The sequence below is a fragment of the Hyla sarda genome, chromosome 10 (assembly GCF_029499605.1).
Source record: "Hyla sarda isolate aHylSar1 chromosome 10, aHylSar1.hap1, whole genome shotgun sequence".
NCBI lineage: Eukaryota > Metazoa > Chordata > Amphibia > Anura > Hylidae > Hyla > Hyla sarda.
The window spans coordinates 74368946-74381653 of NC_079198.1; the positions used below are offsets into that span (position 1 = coordinate 74368946).

At 43.3% G+C, this 12708-nt stretch overlaps 1 protein-coding gene across 2 annotated transcripts in view; it reads left to right on the top strand.

Moving 5' to 3' along the window:
- The first annotated feature begins 3528 nt into the window (after positions 1 to 3528).
- The window catches only part of LOC130293969 (apolipoprotein A-IV-like), a 47209-nt gene continuing 38029 nt past the window's right edge, over positions 3529 to 12708 (top strand). The window contains exon 1 of one of the 2 annotated variants that reach the window (XM_056543307.1): positions 3529 to 5467. The gene's annotated coding sequence lies outside the window, so the exon portion shown is untranslated. The remainder of the gene's footprint in view (positions 5468 to 12708) is intronic. The other variant, XM_056543306.1, reaches the window with a different exon arrangement.

Below are 12708 nucleotides of genomic sequence, written 5' to 3' on the forward strand. Positions count from 1 at the left end.
AAGCACGTTGTGATAGGCTGCCAGGATATCAAACGGACATCAAGATAATCTATAAATATAACTTAGAGAACGCCCGCGCTCATATGCCCGCTACCTCTTGATAAAGCTGCAGAGGCAGCGAAACATGTCGAGGGGGGCAGAGTAGGGACTCAATTTTAATACAAAGCAGAGCGGTGACTTAGCAACTCGCTCAGCGTGCACTGCAGGCACGCTGGGCATCTCCATTCCAGTATAGCCACTCAAATAGGCTGGAGTACACTGGCCTGATGCACAGTATACAGACAGTAGCTCAAAGGCTAAGCTACCGCCCTGCTCAATTTTTAATCCACGTGTAGTTTTCATTATATATTTCATTATATGTTTATGCACTTATATTCTAATAAAGCTTGTGGGTCACCATAAAGATAACATATATATGGGAAATTAGGGATTTTTTGGATTCCTATTTATAGGGATCTATAGGTTGATAAATTAATTTAACCCTCCATATATCGGTCCGATAAGTGAAAAGTAGATTGCTCTGTGGGTGCACAACAAGGCTCAAGAGTGATAGCGCACTATGTACATTTGAGGTCTAAATTGGTGATTTGCACAGGGGTGGCTGATTTTACAGTGGTTCTGACATAAACGCAAAACAATAAATACCCACATGTGACCCCATTTTGGAAACTACACGCGGAATGTAACAAGGGGTATAGTGAGCCTTAACACCCCACAGGTGCATGACAAATTTTCGTTAAAGTTGGATGTGAAAATAAAATAATAAAAAAATCACTAAAATGCTGGTGTTACCCTACATTTTTCATTTTCTCAAGGGAGAATAGGAAAAAAGCCCCCCCCCCCCAAAAAAAAAATGTGTAACCCTATTTCTTCTGAATAAGAACATACCCCATATGTGGATGTAAAGTGCTCTGCGGGTGCACTACATTGCGGGTGCAATGAATAGAAGGAGCACCATTGGGATTTTGGCAACAGAAGGTGTCTGAAATTGAAGGCCATGTGTGTTTACAAAGCCCCCATAGTGCCAGAACAGTGGACCCCCCCCCCCACACACACACAAATGACCCCATTTTGGAAACTACACCCTTCATTTGCACAGCCCACTGTTTCAAAGATCTGTGAAACGCCAGTCGGGTGTACATGTTCACTGCACCCCTTCTTAATTTCTGTGAGGGGTGTAGTTTCCAAAATGGGGTCACATGTGGGGGGATCCACTGTTCTGGCACCACGGGGGGCTTTGTAAACACACATGGCCTCCCACTTCTATTCCAACCAAATTCTCTCACCAAACGCTCAATGGCGCTCCTCCTCTTCTGAGCATTGTAGTTCACCCGCAGAGCACTTTACATCCACATATGGGGTATTTCCATACTCAGAAGAAATGGGGGTTACAAATTTTGGGAGGCTTTTTCTCCAATTACCCCTTGTGAAAATGAAAAATTTGGGGTAACATCAACATTCTAGTGAAAAAAATCAAATTTTCAATTTGCACGTCCAAACACCTGTGGTGTGTTAATGCTCACTGTACACCTTGTTACGTTCCTAGAGGGGTGTAGTTTCCAAAATAGTATACCATGTGTTTTTTTTTTTGCTGTTCTGGCACCATAGGGGCTTCCTAAATGCGACATGCCCCCAAATACAATTTCAGCAAAATGTGCTTTCCAAAAGCCAAATGTGACTTCTTCTCTTCTGAGCATTGTAGTGCGCCAACAGAGAACTTGACGTCCACACATGGGGTATTCCCATACTCAGAAGAGATGGGGTGACAAATTTTGGTGGGCATTTTCTCCTATAACCCCTTGTAAAAATGTAAAATTTGGGGGAAAACCAGCATTTTTGTGAAAAAAAAATAATTTTCATTTACACATCCGACTTTAACGAAAAGTTGTCAAACACCTGTGGGGTGTAAAGGCTCAGCGGACCCCTTGTTACATTCCTTGGGGGTGTAGTATCCAAAATAGTATGCCATGTGGGGATTTTTCTGCTGTTCTGGCACCATAGGGGCTTACTAAATGTGACATGCCCCCCAAATTTCAGAAAAACTCACTCTCCAAAATCCCATTGTCGCTCCTTCCCTTCTGAGCCTTGTAGTGCACCCACAGAGCACTTGACATCCACATATGAGGTATTTCCTTACTCGAGAGAAATTGTGTTACAAATTTTGGGGGGCTTTTTCTCCTTTTACCCCTTGTAAATTTTCAAAACTGGGTCTACAAGTGTAAAAAATGAAAATTTAAAATGTTCTCCCTTACCTTGCTGCTATTCCTGTGAAACACCTAAAGGGTTAACACACTTTCTGAATGTCATTTTGAATACTTTGGGGGGTGCAGTTTTTATAATGGGGTCATTTATGGGGTGTATCTAATAAGAAGACCCCACAAATCAACTTCAAAACTGAACTGGTCCCTGAAAAATTCCGATTTTGAAAATTTTGTGGAAAATTGCTGCTGAACTTTGAAGTCCTCTGATGTCTTCCAAAAGTAAAAACATGTCAACTTTATGATGCAAATATAAAGTAGACATATTGTATATGGGAACCAATATATAAATAATTTGCAATATCAATTTTCCTTATAAGCAGAGAGTTTCAAAATTAGAAAAATGCAAAATTTTCAAAATTTTCATGAAATTTGGGGATCTTTCAACAAGAAAGGATGCAAGTAATGATGAAAATTCACCACTATCCTAAAGTAGAATATGTCACGAAAAAACTTTCTCAGAATCAGAATAATCGGTAAAAGCATCCCAGAGTTATTAATGCATAAAGTGACGGTGGTCAGAATTGCAAAAAAGGGCTGAGTCCTTAAGGTGTTAAAGGGACTCTCCAGCCAATAATATTATTCTAAAAAGGGCATTAGCAGGGGGAGGCTACACAGACACCCTGCTCTCTGTCTCATGGAGTGCCTCCATTCCCCTGGTATTTACCCAGCTCTGGTGTCGGCACACTTCATTGTGACCATTTGTTGTAAAAATGACTTTTGCTTTACACACAAACCTGTGTAAAATGGCTGGTCACAATTCAGCATGGTGCGACCAGAGCTGAGTGAATAGCAGGGGAACAGCACTACATGGTGAGATGAGGAGCAGGTCTGCTGTTTAGCCTCACCCTGCTAATCCCCCTCAGCAAAAAAATATTTCTGGTGCGTTAAAGTATCTAAGGGTTCTTCTACAAAAGCCTGTGTCTGGCTCTTCTTTATAGAGCATTCAAGAGTCAATCAGTCGTGCGGCCCTTCAAATTCATTATTGCCGGCCCTACATTATCTGTTTACAATGGACCATGTGTGGCTGATAATCTCTGTTGGCTTATTACTGGCCTTTTTACATAGGCCAACTATCAGGGATGAGCATTCCTAGGAACGGCCATCAACCCGATAATTCGCCCTTGTATACCTTTGAAATGTTTCAGCCATCAGGAGCTGTATCCACAAATGCCCAAAGAAGAAACACTGGTAAATTTTTATTTATATAGATTGGGTATAACAGGTAAGTGAGCTTTTTTTTTTAAATAAATATATATAACATTTGGTGCAAGTAGTTTAACTTTGAAAACACTTTTTATAGGATTTCTTAGAACTTAGAAATCCCCTGCTTCTACCTTGACATAGGCCTTGGTGACTGGGATCTTCAATACGTTATCAAAGCTACTTAAAAATTGTCAATGTTTTTAAACTTTTTATGATCTATGTTATTGCCTCTTCGAGCCAGTAACAGGCTCAATAAAGTAGATGAACAGTGCCATGCAAGTACATCAGATTGACTATATGCAAATACCAGGTTTTCCGAGCCACTCACCAGAGAAAAGGTAAGTATACCTCACCATGTGGATCAAGTAAGTCAAGGTCCAATGCGCACAATTAGATCAGAAACGTGTAAAGTTTGAAGGCTTGTCGGACAGCAGGCATGGAAGATCTAAATTGTTTTAGAAGTACGGTCGGTCTAGCATCCCCAGAGTAAAGCTGTAAACCTTTTTTTAAATTATGTTAACTTTTAAATTATGTTACTATATTTAGGAGTGTCCTAGGACCCTGATGCATTTGAGCATAAACACTTATAGTTTTATTATCACGTTACCGTGGGGAATACTTATTTAGGGTCTATTCACACGTACAGTATTCTGCACAGATTTAATGCGCAGGATTTTAAGCTTTTATAAGTTTACATTGAAATCTGCAGAAGAAAATCCTGCGCATCAAATCTGCGCAGAATATTGTACGTGTGAATAGACCATTAAGGTTTCCATAATGAGAGTACCACCTTGATCCATTTTCATATGATTCATTATTATAAATGCCCAGCTCACATTTTAATCATAATTATTCATTGTCTGTAGTGAAATGTTTTCAAAGACAAATATGCAGTTCCAACATATAGCATTAGAATTGTAAAGCCTTTAAAACAATCTATAAAATGGCTTTAGTCTTAAAGTGTACCTGTCGTCAACAAAAACTTTTTATATAATGTAGAGAATACCATTATAAGTATATTTGTAATATACATTGGCTAAAAATTGTGTATATTTTTTGGGTGAAAAAAATGCTGTCCCTGCAAATTTAAAAATAGTCCCCTAAATGAAACTATCAAATCTACTATTTTTACAAATTGGCATTTGCTCCAATCAGATGTGGACTTTGCGGAAACAGCCACTAATAGACCTATAATGATATTCATAAGAAATAATACCATTCAAGATGTTTTGAGAAAAATGAAAAATCATAACGGATCGAAAAACATGATACCTGGCTTATAAAAAAATTCCCCAAAGGAAATAAAAATGTGGTGCATGCAATTTTTGTAAGTACAACAGTAATTCCAATAGTGGCAACCTGGGAGGCAAGGAATATGTTGTGAATGAGTTGATAACTTGTAAAAGTACCTTTGTAGTATATTTCATGCAATGTAGTTGCCATAGGTTATATGTAGGTGGAGGTTCCCCGATATTTGTACAACACATGCAGGAATTCCACGGAGGTAACTACGAGCAACATAGATTTGGAGGTTTGGAACGCATTACTAACTGCCATAATAGAAGTCGTTCATTGCTTCAAGCCGAAGCCTGTTGGATTCTATGTTTAGAAGACCAGGGCCCATTAGGTCTGAACGACAGGTTAGACATGTCTCCGTTCCTCTAATTTTTTTTTAATTTTTTCTATTTTCATTAAATTTTTTGCTTAAGTTTGTCCGCCGTAAACCCTTAATCATATTTTGAATATTAGCTAGCTATTGTTATTTTGAATTGAAGCTCTATTTTGTTTTCTAAATGCACATGTGATGCACGTCTCCTGATCACATGATCACTACCTTGCACTATATCTTTCTGCATAGGGCGATGACGTTAACGAGGCCAGAAGAAGCGCATAATCTCTGTGAGTGAAACCACCGGCGGTCGCCTCTGAGCGCCCAATGCCAAGCACACCTGCCAGTCGGATGGAATACTCTTGAGAGGAGCCGGACGTATTGAACCCACGCGGTGAGTGCAGGATTGCCTTTTTTCTACACTATATATATATATATATATATATATATATATATATATATATGCTCTGGTATAGGTAACCATAACACTCTACTGGCTAACCAATGTATACCATAAAATACTTGCGAATCAAATGTAAACATAGCCTTAGTTATGCAATTTTCTAATAATGAATGCTTAAAGTATCATGGGGAAAAACTTTAGATCACTGGGGTCTGACCGCTAGCACCCCCTGTGATCTATAGAGGGGGCCCCAGCTCTCCCCCTCTATACAGTATATCCCTATGGAAGAGCTGAAGATAGCCAAACTGCTCTCCCATAGAGATATGTGGCGGGGGCATGTCGGACGCTGTTCCAGGGAGAGCCGGGGCGCTGTACAGGAGATTGTGGGGGTCCCAGCTGTTGGATCATGATCTAAAACTTACCCCCTATCCTTTGGATAGGGATAAGTTTTTCCCAATGATATATCTCCTTTATGTTCTTGCAGTTTTCTGATTTCTGCTTCCTGTCATTTAATGGACATATTCTTGTTTGCATCCAGATTAAAATGTATAAATTAATAATCTATAAATATGATCAGATCTGTTTTATGCTCATGTTTGGAATTAGGTGCAGCTTCAGATACCTACTCATTGCGTGATGCTTCATGCAGTAAAGGCTTCCTTGTATCTTACAAAGCCACAAACATCTATCCACTTTACACATTTGTCAATGTCAGTAACTGATCCGCTCTGTGTTCTAGTACATGAGAAGGTTGGCTGGAAAAAAGAAGCTTTTAAATTAACTAAAACATAAGCCTCCTGAATAATACTTAACAATTTTTTTTTATAATCTCTTTTTATCTTTGAAAACCTGGTAATTGGTTCTGAAGCCTCCAAAATGTCATGCAAAAATAGGAAAAAGTGAAGGTAAAAGAAAAATAATTAGGTAACTAATATAGATACAGCAAGTCTTTACATATAAAAGTAAGAAAGATCTGCTATCTATTTAATGTACAAAAGCTTCTTCAGGGCCCTATACAGTACACACAGTGTCCCAAAAAAGTGCTGTATGCCCTTCAGTAATACAGGGGTTTTACCAGTGAATGCCCATTGTGAATGGTCAGTTCTTCCAGCCATTAACATGTTTTGCAGATCTGGACTATCCCCGTAGCATTGTATGTGGAGTCTGCTTTCAAGTTACAATGGTCCAGAAAAGACCATTGCATGCTGAAAATGTTGTAACCTGAGGCCATTGTAACTTAAGGGACTACTGTAGTTACCCCCACCATACTGTGGCCCTTGCTCTTACAGTAGTTAGGCCCCCCTAGTATTGCTTCCTGAGACGTACCAACTGTTTGGGGAACAGGCAGCCATGCCACTAGATCTCTTTAGCTGGCATGGTTTACAGCAGGGGTCTCACAGCTCTGCCCAAAACTCCCAGAACTAAATTTTGCAACCCGCACCAGGGATCTGGAATTTGTATCGCACGACGCCCGGGACATGCAGTTCCGGAAGCAGGGCAGGTGATTTCTTCGGGAATTTAGCCATGCTTCGGGCAAGCAGGGCTAAATGCCGGAAGACTTCACACACTTCGGCAAACACTGCTGCATGGGACCCGGTGCACATATGACGAGGTAAACAGCCTTGCCCAGTCACTAAACTGCTACTTATATCTGCCTGACGGGACTTCCTGGTGGAGGTGCGCGTGGTGAGTGATGTCATCGCAAGCGCCACGCACGGACGTTGACATCATGTGCAGCGCATGCAATGATGTCACTTATAGTGCGCACCTCTGCCAGGAAGCCCCCGCAGGCAGATGTAAGTAGCGCTGTCCAGGTGGGGAATCTGTGCTAAGGCTACCTAATATGGGGAATCTGTGCTAAGGCTACCTAATGTGGGGAAACTGTGCTATGGCTACCTAATGTGGGGAAACTGTGCTTCGCTACCTAATGTGGGAAACTGTGCTGCGCTACCTAATGTGGGGAGACTGTGCTACAGCTACCTAATGTGGGGAAGCTGTGCTGTGCTACCTAATGTGGGGAAACTGTGCTGCGCTACCTAATGTGGGGAAACTGTGCTGTGCTACCTAATGTGGGGAAACTGTGCTGGGCTACCTAATGTGGGGTAACTGTGCTACAGCTACCTAATGTGGGGAAACTGTGTTGCATTACCTAATGTGGAGAAACTGTGCTGCGCTACCTAATGTGGGGAAACTGTGTTGCGCTACCTAATGTGGGGAAACTGTGCTGCGTTACCTAATGCAGGGAAACTATGCTCCCTAATGTGGGGAAACTGTGCTGCGCTACCTAATGTGGGGAGACTGTGCTACAGCTACCTAATGTGGGGAAGCTGTGCTGCGCTACCTAATGTGGGGAAACTGTGCTGCGCTACCTAATGTGGGGAAACTGTGCTGTGCTACCTAATGTGGGGAAACTGTGCTGCGCTACCTAATGTGGGGAAACTGTGCTACAGCTACCTAATGTGGGGAAAGTGTGCTGCGCTGCCTAATGTGGGGAAACTGTGTTGCGCTACCTAATGTGGGGAATCTGTGTTGCGTTACCTAATGTAGGGAAACTATGCTACCTAATGAGTGGAAACTGCTACATTCCTAATGAGGGGGAACTTCAACCTATCTAATGCTTACCCCCAGCAATAGCACCCCCATCATCCGTCAGCTCATGCTATTACCACAGGGGGGTAGGGGGAATGGGGAAGTTTGCTAGTGGATGATGGGGGTGTTGCTGGTGGATGATGAGGGGCGCATGATGGGGCATTATATGTGAAGGGCGCATGATGGGGGCATTATATGTGAAGGGCGCATGATGGGGGCATTACATGTGAGGGGCGCATGTGGCCCAGCCTCACCCAGTTGCTACATCCAGTGGCCCCCAGATAATTTGAGTTTGAGACCCCTGGTTTACAGTATATTGGGGATACAGGGGATTTTTAATGGAGACCTCCTGCAGACCTTTCTCTCCCATTAATCTCAGGTGTTGGGGTGTGAAGGGGCTGAGGGGTGAGTGTCAGAATTGTTTGGATGCGCGACTTGTTTGGCTGTATTTACAGGTAAGTGGTATGCTCCTGTCCAGGAGTCTACGCAGTCTCTCCTCCGGCAATACAACACACATGCTCACACAGGAGCAGTATACAGAGAGGAGAGGGGTATACAGGGTAAATATAAGGTGAATACAAAAGAGGGGGGGAGGGATGTAGAGGAGAGGTGTATACATAAGAGGCTCATACCTGAGGAGAGGATCATACATGAGGGGTATACAAAGGAGAGAACCATACCATACATGAGGGCTATACAGAGGTAAGAGGCAAACATGAGGGGTATACAGAGGAGAAAATTATATCATACATGAGGGATATACAGAGGAGAGCATCATACATGAGTGGTATACAAAAGAAAGGATCATACATGAGCGATATACAGAGAAGATCATAAATGAGCGGTATACAGAGGAGAGGATCACACATGAGCGGTATACAGAGGAGAGGATCACACATGAGCGGTATATAGAGGAGAAGATCACACATGAGCGGTATACAGAGAAGATCACACATGAGCGGCATATGGAGGAGAGGATCATACATGAGTGGTATGCAAAAGAAATGATCATAAATGAGCCGTATACAGAGGAGAAGATCACACATGAGCTGTATACAGAGGAAAGGATCACACATGAGCGGTATACAGAGGAGAAGATCACACATGAGCGGTATACAGAGGAGAAGATCACATATGAGCGGTATACAGAGGAGAGGATCACACATGAGCGGTATACAGAGGAGAGGATCAAACATGAGGGGTATACAAAGGAGAGGATCACACATGAGCGGTATACAGAGGAGAGGATCACACACCAGCGGTATACAGAGGAGAGGATCACACATGAACGGTATACAGAGGAGAAGATCACACATGAGCGGTATACAGAGGAGAGGATCACACATGAGCGGTATACAGAGGAGAAGATCACACATGAGCGCTATACAGAGGAGAAGATCACACATGAGCGGTATACAGAGGAGAGGATCAAACATGAGCAGTATACAGAGGAGAGGATCACACATGAGCGGTATACAGAGGAGAGGATCACACATCAGCGGTATACAGAGGAGAGGATCACACATGAATGGTATACAAAAGAAAGGATCATACATGAGCGGTATACAGAGAAGATCATAAATGAGCGGTATACAGAGGAGAGGATCACACATGAGCGGTATACAGAGGAGAGGATCACACATGAGCGGTATACAGAGAAGATCACACATGAGCGGTATACAGAGGAGAAGATCACACATGAGCGGTATACAGAGGAGAGGATCACACATGAGCGGTATACAGAGGAGAGGATCAAACATGAGCGGTATACAGAGGAGAGGATCAAACATGAGGGGTATACAGAGGAGAGGATCACACATGAGCGGTATACAGAGGAGAGGATCACACACCAGCGGTATACAGACGAGAGGATCACACATGAATGGTATACAGAGGAGAAGATCACACATGAGCGGTATACAGAGGAGAGGATCACACATGAGCGGTATACAGAGGAGAAGATCACACATGAGCGGTATACAGAGGAGAAGATCACACATGAGCGGTATACAGAAGAGAGGATCAAACATGAGGGGTATACAGAGGAGAGGATCACACATGAGCGGTATACAGAGGAGAGGATCACACATCAGCGGTATACAGAGGAGAGGATCACACATGAATGGTATACAGAAGAGAGGATCACACATCAGCGGTATACAGAGGAGAGGATCACACATGAATGGTATACAAAAGAAAGGATCATACATGAGCGGTATACAGAGAAGATCATAAATGAGCGGTATACAGAGGAGAGGATCACACATGAGCGGTATACAGAGGAGAGGATCACACATGAGCGGTATATAGAGGAGAAGATCACACATGAGCGGTATACAGAGAAGATCACACATGAGCGGCATATGGAGGAGAGGATCATATATGAGTGGTATGCAAAAGAAATGATCATAAATGAGCCATATACAGAGGAGAAGATCACACATGAGCTGTATACAGAGGAAAGGATCACACATGAGCGGTATACAGAGGAGAAGATCACACATGATCGGTATACAGAGGAGAAGATCACACATGAGCGGTATACAGAGGAGAGGATCACACATGAGCGGTATACAGAGGAGAGGATCAAACATGAGCGGTATACAGAGGAGAGGATCACACTTGAGCGGTATACAGAGGAGAGGATCACACACCAGCAGTATACAGAGGAGAGGATCACACATGAACGGTATACAGAGGAGAAGATCACACATGAGCGGTATACAGAGGAGAGGATCACACATGAGCGGTATAAAGAGGAGAAGATCACACATGAGCGGTATACAGAGGAGAAGATCACACATGAGCGGTATACAGAGGAGAGGATCAAACATGAGCAGTATACAGAGGAGAGGATCACACATGAGCGGTATACAGAGGAGAGGATCACACATCAGCGGTATACAGAGGAGAGGATCACACATGAATGGTATACAGAGGAGAGGATCACACATGAGCGGTATACAGAGGAGAGGTATACAGAGGAGAGGATCACACATGAGCGGTATACAGAGGACCTCTCCTCTGTATACCGCTCATGTGTGATCCTCTCCTCTGTATACAGATGAGCGGTATACAGAGGAGAGGATCCCACATGAACGGTATACAGAGGAGAGGATCACACATGAGCGGTATACAGAGGAGAGGATCACACATGAGCGGTATAAAGAGGAGAAGATCACACATGAGCGGTATACAGAGGAGAAGATCACACATGAGCGGTATACAGAGGAGAGGATCAAACATGAGCAGTATACAGAGGAGAGGATCACACATGAGCGGTATACAGAGGAGAGGATCACACATCAGCGGTATACAGAGGAGAGGATCACACATGAATGGTATACAGAGGAGAGGATCACACATGAGCGGTATACAGAGGAGAGGTATACAGAGGAGAGGATCACACATGAGCGGTATACAGAGGACCTCTCCTCTGTATACCGCTCATGTGTGATCCTCTCCTCTGTATACAGATGAGCGGTATACAGAGGAGAGGATCCCACATGAACGGTATACAGAGGAGAGGATCACACATGAGCGGTATACAGAGGAGAGGATCATACATCAGCGGTATACAGAGGAGAGGATCACACATGAGCGGTATACAGAGAAGATCATAAATGAGCTGTATACAGAGGAGAGGCTCACACATGAGCGGTATACAGAAGAGAGGATCACACATGAGCAGTATACAGAGGAGAGGATCAAACATGAGCGGTATACAGAGGAGAGGATCACACATGAGCAGTATACAGAGGAGAGGATCATACATCAGCGGTATACAGAGGAGATCATAAATGAGCGGTATACAGAGGAGAGGATCACACATGAGCGGTATACAGAGAAGATTATAAATGAGCGGTATACAGAGGAGAGGCTCACACTTGAGCGGTATACAGAGGAGAGGATCAAACATGAGCGGTATACAGAGGAGAGGATCACACATGAGCAGTATACAGAGGAGAGGATCACACATCAGCGGTATACAGAGGAGATCATAAATGAGCGGTATACAGAGGAGAGGATCATATATCAGCGGTATACAGAGGAGAGGATCACACATCAGCGGTATACAGAGGAGAGGATCGCACATGAGCGGTATACAGAGGAGAAGATCCCACATGAGCGGTATACAGAGGAGAGGATCACACATGAACGGTATACAGAGGAGAGGATCACACATAAGCGGTAAACAGTGGAGATCATAAATTAGCGGTATACAGAGGAGAGGATCACACATGAACAGTATACAGAGAAGAGGATCACACATGAACGGTATACAGAGGAGAGGATCACACATAAGCGGTATACAGAGAAGAGGATCACACATGAACGGTATACAGAGGAGAGGATCACACATAAGCGGTATACAGAGGAGATAATAAATGAGCGGTATGCAGAGGAGAGGCTCACACATGAACGGTATACAGAGGAGAGGATCACACGAGCGGTATACAGAGGAGATCATAAATGAGCGGTATACAGAGGAGAGGCTCACACATGAGCAGTAAACAGAAGAGAGGATCACACATGAGCAGTATACAGAGGAGAGGATCAAACATGAGCGGTATACAGAGGAGAGGATCACACATGAGAGGTATACAGAGGAGAGGATCATACATCAGCGGTATACAGAGGAG